General features: G+C 40.3%; 1 non-coding gene across 1 annotated transcript; it reads left to right on the top strand.

Annotated features, from left to right (window-relative positions):
* Window positions 1–10,766: 10,766 nt before the first annotated feature.
* LOC112787591 (small nucleolar RNA R71) lies at window positions 10,767–10,874 on the top strand. The gene has a single exon (XR_003194996.1). It is a non-coding gene; the product is annotated as a small nucleolar RNA R71 (small nucleolar RNA).
* The last annotated feature ends 2,787 nt before the right edge of the window (window positions 10,875–13,661 follow it).

Consider the following 13,661-nt stretch of genomic DNA (forward strand, 5'->3'; position numbering starts at 1 on the left):
TTTTGTAATCCTCTTTCTTGGACCTTTGTCAGGTCTCTTTTAGGGATTACTTTTATAACTTGTTTTTTGTAGGAGACCGACTTCGTCAGGTCGATCTCTTCTAAGTTATTTTGTAATCCTCTTTCTTGGACCTTTGTCAGGTCTCTTTCAGGGATTACTTTTATAACTTGTTTGTAGGAGGTTGACTTCCTTACGTCATCCTCTTCTAAGTTATTTTTTGTAATCCTCTTTTTTGGACCTTTGTCAGGTCTCTTTCAGGGATTACTTTTATAACTTGTTTTTTGTAGGAGACCGACTTCGTCAGGTCGATCTCTTCTAAGTTATTTTTTGTAATCCTCTTTCTTGGACCTTTGTCAGGTCTCTTTCAGGGATTACTTTTATAACTTATTTGTAGGAGGTTGACTTCTTTACGTCATCCTCTTCTAAGTTATTTTTTGTAATCCTCTTTTTTGGACCTTTGTCAGGTCTCTTTCAGGGATTACTTTTATAACTTGTTTTTTGTAGGAGACCGACTTCGTCAGGTCGATCTCTTCTAAGTTATTTTTTGTAATCCTCTTTCTTAGACCTTTATCAGGTCTCTTTCAGGGATTACTTTTATAACTTGTCCGTTGTAGGAGACGGACTTCTTTATGTCGATCTCTTCTAAGTTATTTTGTAATCCTCTTTCTTGGACCTTTGTCAGGTCTCTTTCAGGGATTACTTTAATAACTTGTTTTTTTTGTAGGAGACCGACCTCGTCACATCGGTCTCTTCTAAGTTATAGCAATTCCTCTTTTATAAGGTTGGCCAGACCTCTTTCCAGGGATTTGTTGATAACTTGGGTTGACTTGGTCCGACTTCTCGATGTCGGCCAGACTTTAAGTTATTATTTAGCAATCCATAAGACCTCGTCAGGTTCTTTTTTCGGATTACTTTCGATAACTTCTTGCATTATTCTGTGTTCATCTTTGCCGATTTGTAGAAGGTGGTTTCTATCTTTCTTTGGTCGACCTTTAGATGAATCGCGTTTTCATCTTTATTGGTCTTTTATCGTGATCGTGCAGTGAATCTGTTCATACCCTGGGTCGAGCTGTCCGACCCGGGATGTTTAGCGACATGGCGACCGACCTCTTCAGGTCCGACTATCCGATCTCTTCTTAAGGAGATCGGCCAAATCGACAGGAAAGCCCAATAAAGGGCCCGAATAGAGGAACACGACCCAAATCCAAAGGCAGTCCAAGCCTATAGAGATAAAGGCGGTTCCCTCGAAGATAAGCTGACTTCACTCAAAATAAGATAAGATAAGACCTGATAACTAACTCATCTTATCAGAAAGGTCAGCCCACACCACTATAAATACACTGGAGCACCCAGGTATAATTCATACTATGATTCTACATAAAACCTGCTTAATACCCGTGCTAACTTAAGCATCGGAGTCTCTTGCAGGTACCCCCCACCCCCCGGTGACCAAGGATCAGCAGTGCAGCAAGTCTAACAAGTCGGACACAACAGCTCCGGCCGCCACCAGCCAGCCGGACACGCTATCTTCGACCAGTACAGAAGATCTCATCCGAGATCGACCTCCAGTTTCAGGTAACCCTCGAAACATTGGCGCCGTTGCCGGGGAACCTGGAAGTCATCCCATCACCATGGCGGACGGCCATGACAACGACTACGATTCAGACCTAGAAAACATAACGCCGCACAAGAACGCGGACACTACATTGAAGGATGCTCCGGAATCCAACAGAGACAAAAACTCATCAAATCCGGGAGCAATAGAAGCGCTTCAAGATCGCTTAAAGCAACTTGAGAAAGAAACCCAACAACAACGAGAGATCGGAAAGGATCTGCAAAGAGAGGTACGGCGACGTCGAGAATTGGAAGAAAAACTACAGCAATTAGAAGCCGATCTCAAATCAAAAGCTCCTCGGACCGCTTCTGAGGAAAGTTCACGCAAAGAACAAGATCCATTCACCAGGGAAATCATGAAAACCAAAATTCCAAAAGACTTCAAGCTCTCGGATATGATTTTGTATGATGGCACCACAGATCCCAACCATCATCTCAGCAATTTTAGAAGCAGAATGTACCTCACTGACGCCTCAGATGCCGTTCGCTGCAAAGCTTTTCCAACAACTCTCACGAAGACAGCAATCAAATGGTTCGACAACTTACCTCCAAAGTCCATCTCAAACTTTGACGACCTGGCCAAAAAGTTCCTGGCCAGATTCTCCATCCAGAAAGATAAGGCCAAACACGCCCCCAATTTACTAGGGATCAAGCAAGGAGAACGGGAGAGCCTCCGCAACTACATGGAGAGATTCAACAAAACATGCATGGACATACAAAGCTTACCAGCAGAGGCCGCCATCATGGGACTCATCAATGGCCTACGAGAGGGACCTTTTGGCCAATCTATATCAAAGAAGTACCCCACATCCTTAGACGAAGTACAGGAGCGAGCAGAAAAATACATCAACATGGAAGAGAATGCTCGGCTGGGAGAAACCTCAAAATCCGGGGCCTCCTACCGAGACAAAGACAAGGAATCCAAAAGGAAAGAAGATCGACAAGGGGAAAAAATAAAAAAAATACCATAACTACACTCCTCTCAGAGTATCCTTGGTCGATGTATACAAAGAGGTCTGCCATACGGAGAAAATTCCCCCAGCACGGCCACTCAAAGGCAAAAGAGGAGGAGGAAACCGGAAGGAATATTGTGAATACCACCGAGTTCGAGGGCACTTCCCAACGAGTGCTTCAACTTAAAGAATATCATAGAAAAATTGGTGAGAGAAGGAAGATTAGATCGCTTTCTGGCTACCCGAGATGAGCTGAGCGATCACCTCGGACACCAAAAAGACACGTCCACATGATACACGGGGGATTCGCAGGAGGTGGGATCTCCAAATCATCCCGAAAAAGATACGGACGAGCTGAGCAATCACCTCGGACACCAGAAAGACACGTCCACATGATACACGGGGGATTCGCAGGAGGCGGGATCTCCAAATCATCCTGAAAGAGATATCTCAAAGAAGTATATCATGTCGAGGGAAAGGAAGAAGCACCCGACATCCCTGCGATAACATTCACTAAAGAGGACGCATCCGGCATCATCTCGGGACACGACGACCCTATGGTCATCACTATCATACTGGCAAACGCCAACCTACACCGCACATTAGTAGACCAAGGGAGTTCTGCCGACATCTTATTCAAAACAGCCTTCGACAAACTCGGCTTAGACAAAAAGGAGCTTAGAGCATACCCGAATAGTCTGTTCAGACTAGGAGATACCCCGGTACAACCACTGGGATACGTATCGCTACATACAACCTTCAGAAAAGGGAACCAATCCAGGACCCTCAAAATAGACTACATTATGGTCGACGTAAGTTCAGCCTACAATGCCCTAATAGGTCCGACAACACTCAATCAACTTGGCGCAATAGTCTCAACTCCACATCTATGCATGAAATTTCCAACTACAGAAGGGATAGCCACGGTAAAAGCAGATCAAAAGATGGCACGCCGCTGTTATAACAAAAGTTTAAACCTCAGAGGCAGAGGAGAAGAGTTTCATACAATTGAGCTTGGCAGAGTTCAGCAACGAGAAGAACTCCGTCCGCAGCCGGAAGGCAAGATAAGGAAGGTTCAAATCGGAGACACCTCAGACAAAACAACTAATATCGGAACGATCCTAAGAGAAGACTCAAAAGAATTACTGATACAATTTTTACGCGATAATGTCGATCTCTTCGCATGGAAAGCCGCAGATATGCCAGGTATAGACCCCAAGCTAATGTGCCACAAGTTGGCGGTCTATCCGGGATCTCGACCGGTGCAGCAGAAACGAAGAAAACTTGGGCCAGAGCGATCCCAAGCGGTGGAAGAGCAAGTATAGGCACTACTGGAGGCAGGATTCATAAGAGAAGCCAAGTATCCATTATGGCTAGCCAACGTCGTCTTGGTGAAAAAATCAAATGGGAAGTGGTGAATGTGTACCGATTACACCGATCTCAACAAAGCCTGCCCAAAAGATCCTTACCCACTCCCAAGTATCGACGCTTGGTGCACGAAATTGTGATCTCAGGTAACGGCGCCAAAAACTCTGTACGCACGTCTTAATAAATTGTTTTTCATTCACAACTTCGATACAACTAACCAGCAAGTGCACTGGGTCGTCCAAGTAATAAAACCTTACGTGAGTAAGGATCGATTCCACGGAGATTGTTGGTATGAAGCAAGCTATGGTCACCTTGTAAATCTCAGTCAGGCGGATATAAAATAGTTATGGAGTTTTCGAAAATAAATAAGAAATAGACAGAAAATAAAGATAGAAATACTTATGTATATCATTGGTGAGAATTTCAGATAAAGGTATAGAGATGCTTTCGTCCCTCTGAACTTCTTCTTTCCTGTTGTCTTCATCCAATCAGTCCTACTCCTTTCCATGGCTGGCTTTATGTAAGGACATCATCATTGTCAATGGCTACTTTTCATCCTCTCTGTGAAAATGGTCCGATGCGCTGTCACTGCATGGCTAATCATCTGGAGGCATCACCGTGGTCAATGGCTGCATCCTATCCTCTTGTGAAAATGGTCCAAATACTCTGTCACAGCACGGCTAATCATCTGAGGTTCTCGATTATACTGGAATAGGATTCACCCTCCTTTTGCGTCTGTCACTACGCCCAGTACTCGCAAGTTTGAAGTTCATCACAGTCATTCAATCCCAGAATCCTACTCGGAATACCACAGACAAGGTTTAGACTTTCCGGATTCTCATGAATGCCGCCATCAATCTAGCTTATACCACGAAGATTCTGATTAAGAGATCCAAGAGATAATCATCCAATCTATGGTGGAACGGAAGTGGTTGTCAGGCACGCGTTCGTGGGGGCATGATGATGATTGTCACGTTCATCACATTCATGTTGAAGTGCGAATGAATATCTTAGAAGTGGAATAATTTGAGTTGAATAGAAAAACAGTAGTACTTTGCATTAATTCATGAGGAACAGCAAAGCTCCACACCTTAATCTATGGAGTGTAGAAACTCTACCGTTGAAAATACATAAGTGAAAGGTCCAGGCATGGCCGAATGGCCAGCCCCCAAAACGTGATCACAGGATCAAACATACAATCCAGGATGTCTAATACAATAGTAAAAAGTCCTATTTATACTAAACTAGCTACTAGGGTTTACAGAAGTAAGTAATTGATGCATAAATCCACTTCCGGGGCCCACTTGGTGTGTGCTTGGACTGAGCTTGAATGTTACACGTATAGAGGCTTCTTCTGGAGTTGAACACCAAGTTGTAACGTGTTTTTGGCGTTCAACTCTGGTTCGTGACGTGTTTCTGGCGTTTAACTCTAGACTACAGCGTAGAACTGGCGTTCAACGCCCTTTTACGTCTTCTAAACTCGGCCAAAGTATGAACTATTATATATTGATGAAAAGCCCTGGATGTCTACTTTCCAACGCAATTGAAAGCGCACCATTTTGAGTTTTGTAGCTCCAGAAAATCCACTTTGAGTGCAGGGAGGTCAGAATCCAACAGCATCAGCAGTCCTTCTTCTACCTCTGAATCTGATTTTTGCTCAAGTCCCTCAATTTCAGCCAGAAAATACTTGAAATTACAGAAAAACACACAAACTCATAGTAAAGTCCAGAAATGTGAATTTAACATAAAAACTAATAAAAACATCCCTAAAAGTAACTAGATCCTACTAAAAACAAACTAAAAATAATGCCAAAAAGCGTATAAATTATCCGCTCATCACAACACCAAACTTAAATTGTTGCTTGTCCCCAAGCAACTGAAAATCAAATAGGATAAAAAGAAGGGAATATACTATAAATTCCAAACTATCAATGAAACATAGCTCCAATAAGATGGGCGGGACTTGTAGCTTTTTGCCTCTTGAATAGTTTTGGCATCTCACTTTATCCATTGAGGTTCAGAATGATTGGCATCTATAGGAACTCAGAGTTCAGATAGTGTTATTGATTCTCCTAGTTCAGTATGTTGATTCTTGAACACAGCTACTTTATGAGTCTTGACCGTGGTCTTAAGCACTTTGTTTTCCAGTATTACCACCGGATACATAAATGCCACAGACACATAACTGGGTGAACCTTTTCAGATTGTGACTCAGCTTTGCTAAAGTCCCCAATTAGAGGTGTCCAGGGTTCTTAAGCACACTCTTTTTTTGCTTTGGACCTTGACTTTAACCGCTCAGTCTCAAGTTTTCACTTGACACCTTCACGCCACAAGCACATGGTTAGGGACAGCTTGGTTTAGCCGCTTAGGCCAGGATTTTATTCCTTTAGGCCCTCCTATCCACTGATGCTCAAAGCCTTGGGATCATTTTTATTACCCTTGCCTTTTGGTTTTAAGGGCTATTGGCTTTTTGCTCTTGCCTTTTGGTTTTAAGAGCTTTTGGCTTTTGCTGCTTGCTTTTTCTTTCTATTTATTATTTTTTCCCTTTTTTTCTGCAAGCTTTGTTCTTTGCTGCTTTTTCTTGCTTCCAGAATCATTTTTATGATTTTTCAGATTATCAAATAACATGTCTCCTTGTCATCATTCTTTCAAGAGCCAACATATTTAACATTCTTAAACAACAACTTCAAAAGACATATGCACTGTTCAAACATTCATTCAGAAAATAAAAAGTATTGTCACCACATCAATATAATTAAACTAAGTTCAAGGATAAATTCGAAACTCATGTACTTCTTGTTCCTTTGAATTAAAACAGTTTTCATTTAAGAGAGGTGATGTATTCATAGGACATTCATAACTTTAAGACAAAGTTACTAAATACTAATGATCATGTAATGAGACACAAACATGGATAAGCACTTAACATAAAGAAAACGAAAAACAGAGAATGTAAGAACAAGGAATGAGTCCACCTTAGTGATGGTGGCGTTTCCTTCTTGAGGAACCAATGATGTCCTTGAGCTCTTCTATGTCTCTTCCTTGTCTTTGTTGCTCCTCCCTCATTGCTTTTTGATCTTCTCTAATTTCATGAAGGATGATGGAGTGCTCTTGATGTTCCACCCTTAATTGTCCCATGTTGGAACTTAATTCTCCTAGGGAGGTGTTGATTTGCTCCCAATAGTTTTGTGGAGGAAAATGCATTTGAGGCATCTCCGGGATCTTATGGTGATGAGCTTCATGCGTCTCTTGAGCTCCATGAATGGGCTCTCTTGTTTGCTCCATCCTTTTCTTAGTGATGGGCTTCTCTTCTTCAATGGGAATGTCTCCTTCTATGTCAATCCCAGCCGAATTGCATAGATGGCAAATGAGGTGAGGAAAAGCTAACCTTGCCATAGTGGAGGACTTGTCAGCCACCTTGTAGAGTTCTTGGGGTATAATCTCATGAACCTCCACCTCTTCTCCAATCATGATGCTATGGATCATGATGGCCCGGTCTATAGTAACTTCAGACCGGTTGCTAGTGGGAATGATTGAGCGTTGAATGAACTCCAACCATCCTCTAGCTACAGGCTTAAGGTCCAGTCTTCTCAGTTGAACCGGTTTGCCTTTTGAGTCAATCTTCCATTGAGCTCCTTCCACACATATGTCCATGAGGACTTGGTCCAACCTTTGATCAAAGTTGACTCTCCTTGTGTAGGGGCGTGCGTTCTCTTCCATCATTGGCAAGTTGAACGCCAACCTTACATTTTCCGGACTAAAATCTAAGTAATTCCCCCGAACCATGGTGAGATAATTCTTTGGGTTCGTGTTCTTACTTTGATCATGGTTCCTTGTGATCCATGCATTAGCATAGAACTCTTGAACCATTAGAGTTCCGACTTGTTGGATGGGGTTTGTTAGAACTTCCAACCTCTTCTATGGATCTCATGTCGGATCTCCGGATACTCATTTCTCTTGAGTTTGAAAGGGACCTCGGGGATCACCTTCTTCTTGGCCACAACATCATAGAAGTGGTCTTGATGAGCTTTGGAGATGAATCTTTCCATCTCCCATGACTCGGAGGTGGAAGCTTTTGTCTTCCCTTTCCCTTTTCTAGAGGATTCTTCGGTCTTGGGTGCCATCAATGGTAATGGAAAAACAAAAAGCTTATGCTTTTACCACACCAAACTTAGAATTTTGCTCGCCCACGAGTAAGAGAAGAAAGAATAGATGAAGAAGAAGAAGAAAATATGGAGGAGAGGAGGGAGAGGTGTATTCCGCCAAGAAGAGAAGAGAGGGTTGTGTGGTGTGAAAATGAGGAAGAATGGAGGGCTATATATAGGGAAGGGAGGGGGGGTAAGGTTCGGCCATATAGGTGGGTTTGGGTGGGAAATTGATTTTGAATTTTGAAGGTAGGTGGAGTTTATGAGGTAGGTTTATGGGGAAGAGTGGATGGATGTGAGTGGTGGAGTAGTGATAGGGAAGAGAGATTGAGGTGATTGGTGAAGAGTTTTGGGGAAGAGTGTTTATTGGAAAGAGAGGATGAACATTGAGAAGAGGGAAGAGAGTGAGTGGTGGTAGGTGGGGATCCTGTGGGGTCCACAGATGCTGAGTTGATCCTGTGGAGTCCACAGATCCTGAGGTGTCAAGGATTTGCATCCCTGCACCCATTAGGCATGTAAAATGCTTTTGCATGCAATTCTGGCGTTTAAACGCCGAATTGATGCTTGTTCTGGGCGTTCAACGCCCAGATGCAGCATATTTCTGGCGTTGAACGCCAGCCAGATGCTTGTTTCTGGCGTTCAGCGCCAGCTCTTCTTCACTGTGCATTTCTAGCATCTGAACGCCAGGATGCTGCTTGTTTCTGGCGTTCAACGCCAGAAATATGCTCTGTTCTGGCGTTGAACGCCAGACAGATGCTCCTTACTGGCGTTTAAATGCCAGTGAGATCCTCCTCCAGGGTGTGATTTTTCTTCTACTGTTTTTGATTCCGTTTTCAATTTTTTTATATTTATTTTGTTACTCCACATGATCATGAACCTAATAAAACATGAAATAACAATAAAAATAAATTAAAATTAGATAAATAAAAATTGGGTTGCCTCCCAACAAGCGCTTTTTTAATGTCAATAGCTTGACAGTGGGCTCTCATGGAGCCTCACAGATGTTCAGAGCATTGTTGAGACTCCCCAACACCAAACTTAGAGTTTGGATATGGGAGTTCAACACCAAACTTAGAGTTTGGTTGTGGCCTCCCAACACCAAACTTAGAGTTTGACTGTGGGGGCTCTGGTTGACTCTGTTTTGAGAGAAGCTTACTGTGCCTCTTTTCCATGTTTACAGAAGGATTTCCTTGAGTTTTAAACTCAAGGGGATCCTCATTCAATTGAAGGACAAATTTGCCTCTGTCAACATCAATCACAGCTCTTGCTGTGGCTAGGAAGGGTCTTCCAAGGATGATGGATTCATCCTCATCCTTCCCAGTATCTAGGACTATGAAATCAGCAGAGATGTAAAGGCCTTCAACCTTTACTAACACGTCCTCTACTTGTCCATAAGCCTGTTTTCTTGAATTGTCTGCCATCTCTAATGAGATTTTAGCAGCTTTCACCCCAAAGATTCTCAGTTTCTCTATTACAGAGAGGGGCATGAGGTTTATCCCTGAACCAAGGTCACACAGAGCCTTTTCAAAGATCATGGTGCCTATGGTACAAGGTATTAGGAACTTTTCAGGATCCTGTTTCTTCTGAGGCAATGTCAGTTGATCCAGATCACTTAGTTCATTGGTGAACAAGGGAGGTTCATCTTCCCAAGTCTCAATACCAAATAATTTGGCATTCAGCTTCATGATTGCACCAAGGTACTTGGCAACTTGCTCTTCAGTAACATCTTCATTCTCTTCAGAAGAAGAATACTCATCAGAGCTCATGAAGGGCGTAAGGAGGTTCAATGGAATCTCTATGGTCTCTAGATGAACCTCAGATTCCTTTGGTTCCTCAGAGGGAAACTCCTTATTGATCACTGGACGTCCCAGGAGGTCTTCCTCATTGGGATTCACGTCCTCCTCTTCCTTCTTGGATTCGGCCATGATGGTTATATCAATGGCCTTGCACTCTCCTTTTGGATTTTCTTCTGTATTGCTTGGGAAAGTACTAGGAGGGATTTCAGTGATCCTTTTACTCAGCTGGTCCACTTGTGCCTCCAAATTTCTAATGGAGGACCTTGTTTCATTCATGAAACTTACAGTGGCCTTAGATAGATCAGAGACTAAGTTTTCTAAATTAGAGGTATTTTGTTAGAGTTCTCTGTCTGTTGTTGAGTGGATGATGGAGAAGGCTTGCTATTGTTAAACCTGTTTCTTCCACCATTATTAAAGCCTTGTTGAGGCTTTTGTTGATCCTTCCATGAGAGATTTGGGTGATTTCTCCATGAGGGATTATAGGTCTTTCCATATGGTTCACCCATGTAATTCACCTCTGCTATTGCAGGATTTTCAGGATCATAGGCCTCTTCTTCAGAAGGCGCCTCTTGAGTACTGTTGGATGCAGCTTGCATTCCATTCAGACTCTGAGAAATCATATTGACTTGCTGAGTCAATATTTTGTTCTGAGCCAATATGGCATTCAGAGTATCAATTTCAAGAACTCCCTTCTTCTGAGGCGTCCCATTGCTCACATGATTCCTCTCAGAAGTGTACATGAACTGGTTATTAGCAACCAAGTCAATGAGTTCTTGAGCTTCTGCAGGCGTTTTCTTTAGGTGAATGGATCCACCTGCAGAAGTATCCAATGACATCTTAGCTAATTCAGACAGACCATCATAGAATATATCCAGGATGGTCCATTCTGAAAGCATGTCAGGAGGACACTTTTTGGTCAGTTGCTTGTATCTCTCCCAAACTTCATAGAGAGATTCACCTTCTTTCTGTTTGAAGGTTTGAACATCCACTCTAAGCTTACTAAGCTTTTGAGGAGGAAAGAACTTGGCTAAGAAAGCCGTGACCAGCTTATCCCAAGAGTTTAGGCTATCTTTGGGTTGAGAGTCCAACCACACTCTAGCTCTGTCTCTTACAGCAAAAGGGAAAAGCATGAGCCTGTAGACTTCAGGATCTACTCCATTAGTCTTAACAGTATCACAGATCTGCAAAAATTCAGTTAAGAACTGAAAAGGATCTTCAGATGGAAGTCCATAGAACTTGCAGTTCTGTTGCATCAGAGAAACTAATTAAGGTTTCAGCTCAAAATCGTTTGCTCCAATGGTGGGGATGGAGATGCTTCTTCCATGTAAATTGGAATTAGGTGCAGTAAAGTCACCAAGCATCCTCCTTGCATTATTATTATTTTCGGCTGCCATCTCCTCTTCCTGTTCGAAAATTTCTGAAAGGTGCTTGCTAGATTGTTGTAATTTAGCTTCTCTTAGTTTCCTCTTCAGAGTCCTTTCAGGTTCTGGATCTGCTTCAACAAGAATATTCTTGTCCTTGCTCCTGCTCATATAAAAAAGAGGGAACAGAAAAATAATAATAATAGGGATCCTTTTTGCCCAGGTATAGAGGTTCCCTTATGTAAGTAGAAGAAGAAAAGAAGAGTAGAAGAAAAGAAGAAGAAAAAATTTGAACTCAGAGAGAGAGAGGGGGTTCGGATTTTTGGTGAGTGAGGAGGAGATGTTAGTAAATAAATAAATAAATAGAAGAAGATGAGAGGGGGAAGTGGATTTTCGAAAATAATTTTTGAAAAAGAGTTAGTGATTTTCGAAAATTAGAAGAAGAAATAAATTAAAATTGAATTTTGAAACAATTAGTTAATTAAAAAGAGTTTTTGAAAAACAGGGAGATATTTTCGAAAATTAGAGAGAGAGTTAGTTAGGTAGTTTTGAAAAAGATAAGAAACAAACAAAAAGTTAGTTAGTTAGTTGAAACAAATTTGAAAATCAATTTTGAAAAGATAAGAAGATAAGAAGTTAGAAAAGATATTTTAAAATCAAATTTTTGAAAAAGATATGATTTTGAAAAAGATAAGTTAAAAAGATATTTTTGAAAAGATATGATTGAAATTAGTTTTGAAAAAGATTTGATTTTTAAAATCACAATTAATGACTTGATTCACAAGAAATCACAAAATATGATTCTAGAACTTAAAGTTTGAATCTTTCTTAACAAGTAAGTAACAAACTTGAAAGTTTTGAATCAAAACATTAATTGATGATGTTATTTTCGAAAATTATGTGATAAAGATAAGAAAAATATTTTTGAAAAATATTTTTAAAATTTTCGAAAATAACTAAGAAAAATGAAAAAGATTTGATTTTTGAAAAAGATTTTGGAAAAGATAAGATTTTTTTTAAATTGAAAATTTGATTTGACTCATAAGAAACAACTAAGTTTTAAAAAGTTTTGAAAAAGTCAACTCAAATTTTCAAAATTTATAGGTGAAAAAGGGAAAGATAATTTTTTTGATTTTTGAATTTTTAATGATGAGAGAGAAAAACATGAAAAAGACTCAATGCATGAAAATTTTGGATCAAAACAATGAATGCATGCAAGAATGCTATGAATGTCAAGATGAACACCAAGAACACTTTGAAGATCATGTTGAACATCAAGAACATATTTTTGAAAATTTTTGTATGCAAAGAAAACATGCAAGACACCAAACTTAGAAATCTTTCATGTTCAGACACTATGAATTCAAGAATGCATATGAAAAACACCATACAACACAAAACAATATAATATGAAGATCAATCAAGAAGGTTTATCAAGAACAACTTGAAGATCATGAAGAATACTATGAATGCATGAATGCAATTTTCGAAAAATGCAAGATGAGTATGCAATTGACACCAAACTTAAAAATTGACTCAAGACTCAAACAAGAAACACAAAATATTTTTTATTTTTATGATTTTATTAATTTTTTTGGATTTTTCGAAAATTATTTGTGAAAAAGAAAAATAAGGATTCCAAAATTTTTAATATGAATTCCAGGAATCTTGCACTCTTAGTCTAAAGCTCCAATCTGAGGGTTAGACATGCCTTAATAGCCAGTCAAGCTTTAGCATGTAAATCAAGTGGATCAGGAACAGCAGCAGGTGGATTAGCAACAACTAGCTTGCTCTTGATAATGTTGGGTTGGAAGCCGCAGTCTAAATGAATTTAGACATGGCTTTACAGCCAGTCAGGCTTCAACATGCTTCATGAAACTCTAGAATTCATTCTTAAAAATTCTGAAGAACATAATAAAAATTTTTGAAAAGAATTTAAATTTTTTTTTTGAAAACGGATGAGAAATTTTTGAAAGATTTTTGAAAAATTTTTGAAAATAAAACAAAAAGAAAATTACCTAATCTGAGCAACAAGATGAATCGTCAGTTGTCCAAACTCGAACATTCCCCGGCAACGGCGCCAAAAACTTGGTGCACGAAATTGTGATCTCAGGCAATGGCGCCAAAAACTCTGTACGCACGTCTTAATAAATTATTTTTCATTCACAACTTCGATACAACTAACCAGCAAGTGCACTGGGTCGTCCAAGTAATAAAACCTTACGTGAGTAAGGGTCGATCCCACGGAGATTGTTGGTATGAAGCAAGCTATGGTCACCTTGTAAATCTCAGTCAGGCGGATATAAAATAGTTATGGAGTTTTCGAAAATAAATAAGAAATAGACAGAAAATAAAGATAGAAATACTTATGTATATCATTGGTGAGAATTTCAGATAAAGGTATAGAGATGCTTTCGTCCCTTT

Source organism: Arachis hypogaea, chromosome 20 (genome assembly GCF_003086295.3).
Source record: "Arachis hypogaea cultivar Tifrunner chromosome 20, arahy.Tifrunner.gnm2.J5K5, whole genome shotgun sequence".
Taxonomy (NCBI): domain Eukaryota; kingdom Viridiplantae; phylum Streptophyta; class Magnoliopsida; order Fabales; family Fabaceae; genus Arachis; species Arachis hypogaea.